Genomic DNA, 2953 nt, shown 5'->3' with positions numbered 1-2953 from the left:
TGGTATTGTATACATTTCACTAATATTAATTTCAGAAACGGCTGGTGAGAGTAAAACTTACCTCAGTCTACAAATCTTAAAAAAATATATTTATTCTGCATTCAATTTTGATTAGTATCTGGCAAAGTATGTAAGTCTAGATTCAAATGTATTTGGGACTCAGAACCTTGAAATATAGATCAAACGGCTCCTCAAGACTCAGACTGTTGAAGACAAATCTGGAGCCAAAATGATTCTATTCTGATTCTCTATCTGGAAGTTTTTCCAGACATTTTTGTTTACCCTTTGATATTACGTAATTTCACTACAATCTGTAGCTCTCTCTTCTATTTCTTTAATTCATTCTCCTTGGCACTATTTTTTATGATTCAAGGATTCATTAAGTCATACGTGCAAAACACACTGCTAACTGCATTAGCAAAAGACCAGAGTAAAAACACTCCACAATTCGGCAACTGTCAATTGAAAAAATTTAGTGCTAGTGATTGAAAGGCCCAACCTTGCATTCTTGACAGCAGTTAAGCTGTTCAGAACTTCATTAGCAGAAGCACAGACTTATAGAACCTCACAGACCCAAAGGAATAGGGATAGGCCTAGCAGCAAGAAATATGTGTCCGGGGGTAAGGCAAAGAGGAGGGTCAGCACTAGTCAAGTACAGTGTTGGCGATCTGGCAAGAGAGTGATGCTAAGAAAGTTCATAGTTTAGGAATACCTAAAAGATTTCAAGCACTGTAAAGCTGCAATACATGATTTTTACACCTAGTTACCAGAAAACTAAGAAAAGCAATTAGCTTTGAAAAAAGTAACAAGGAAACAGGAATGCACTTTACTAATCTACAAAAATATGTTTAATGCATCATCAGAACTATTTCATAATACAAGGAGGCATATTGCTCATTAATAAGGGTTTCTATAAGAAAAACGCTAAGTTAGCAACTATGTGAAGAAACAGTTTAAAGATGAATTAAATGCCCAATTTCAGGAGGGATGGCAGGTCTAAGAAAAAGGAAAAACTTGAAGCATGCAGTGATAAGACCAACCTTTCTTCATCATTTACTGCACTTGACAGAAATTAACCTTTTAAAATTTTACCCTTGACACTTTTACTTAGTTTAATTATGATATGTACAACACAATATAAATTAACCTCCATATTTGGTCACAATACTGTCTTCATTCTTCCATCACGACAGGACATGGACTGCACATACACCGCCTCCCTGCCCCTGGGTCCACCCAGGGCTAGAGCAGCTACTTCATCAAAGACACAGAGGAGTAAGAGGGTTGTCCAAAATTTCAGCAAAAGTGAAAACACAGTTTTGTTTTGATGTCACTCAATCAAAAGATTGACCCAAATAGTTGAGTCCTTACACTCTTTCCATTATGACTTACAGTACAGTCTTAGGGAATGAACACTGCTTGATTAATTAGGGGTAGTTAGATGGCAACATTTCTTGAAGGAAGCTGTGCTGCTTTTTTAGCAAAATCTAGTTAGAAAGTGTCTGCATTTCCAAACTTGACACATTGCCATCTTTTCTTAAATGCAAAGGTCTTTAACAGTTTAGTGCTGGGTGTTCTCAGTACAACAATGTGACTTGGTTCACAAGGTATTTTGGCAACTCTTAACTTGAGCAATAGGGGCTTTTGAAAAATAAGGCTTTAAAAAAACTTACCATTTTAGGGCTAAATTTAATATAATGTGAAAGTTTGAAAGACTTATACTTTAAACAAATAAAAGCTAAAAATTATGGATTGGTTCAAAATGGTTTTAGGGAGAAACTAATCTGTAACAAAAACTTGGCATTGAGTGGAAGGCTTCATCATTTTTGAGCAAAATATATAAAGCTGCCAAGGGGGACAGGGCAGGAGAGGGACCCAGACATCTACAACAGCAGGCATTTTCTCCTTCTCTTCTTAACTGGGAGGGGGGAGGGCAAAGAACTGCTGAAGAGCTTCACTGAACACTGTCGTGAGGCCTTGCTGGGTGAGACTGGAGCACTCCAGGTCTTTTAACAGCACGATCTCCTTAGCCATGGCCAAAACCTGAAGGTAGATGATGGGAGTCAGCTTCTTCTCTTCCAGTTTCTCAATCACGCCTCTGTCATCTGTGTGATCTAGTTTAGTCCCTACCTGCCCTGGGGTGTCGGGACAGTGGTGTTTCACTTTAGGGTACCACCTTGCTGGAACATTTTCAAATGATGCAGAACTCACAAGAGAAATACATCTGTTTGAGTATAGGATAAGGGATGCAAGCTCTCATCATCTTAATGTCCAGCTGCATCCCCTAAGCCAAGATTCAGCGGTTTTCCATCTACCATAACATTGACAGACTAGTTTACAAAGGCAGTAGGGATACATTTATTCTCCAGGAAATGAACTGGTTGTGTAACTGATCAGTAGGCAAGTTCTACCTCCATCTCCATCTCCCACCACCACACACATGATGGCTGGCATCTTGGGGGCGGCATATGGGTGCTAAGGCAAGAAACTGAGGGCTCTGGGCACACCACCTGACCCTCCAACCAATGAGAAGCTGGAGTCCAGCAGTGGCCACCACCCAAAGCTGGGGAAAACTACAGAGAAACAGGAAATGAGCTTTTTTTTTTTTTTTTTTTAATCTAAAGGCTCAAGTTATTCTTTAACCACTGGTTGATCTGACATTTATAAAACACCTTTGATGTGTAAAGAATGTCCTAGGTTGTGGGATTCTTGCTACTGAATATAGCAGATTAATATACTTATCATTATAGAGGTGGCAGTCTATCAAGAAAGATAAAAACATAAAAATATAACAAATGCATTATTTAGTATTGTTACAGAACCAGGCTGGATCACTGGCGGAAAAACCAAGTGGTACTCAGAGATCGTGGTGGATTGGAGTTTTATTTTACACCAGCGGGCTCAGAGGAGATCCTTCTCCAGAGATCTGAGCTCGGAGTGCTAGCATGAGGGA

The 2953-nt window shown here is 39.2% G+C and overlaps 1 pseudogene; it reads right to left on the bottom strand.

Moving 5' to 3' along the window:
• Positions 1–1883: 1883 nt before the first annotated feature.
• On the bottom strand, positions 1884–2454 carry LOC120219781 (annotated as a pseudogene).
• Between the last annotated feature and the right edge of the window lie 499 nt (positions 2455–2953).

This window comes from Hyaena hyaena, unplaced genomic scaffold (genome assembly GCF_003009895.1).
Source record: "Hyaena hyaena isolate Hyena2069 unplaced genomic scaffold, ASM300989v1 scaffold_649, whole genome shotgun sequence".
Lineage (NCBI taxonomy): Eukaryota > Metazoa > Chordata > Mammalia > Carnivora > Hyaenidae > Hyaena > Hyaena hyaena.
Note: the sequence above shows the minus strand (reverse complement) of the source record. Positions and strands in the feature narration are given on the sequence as shown.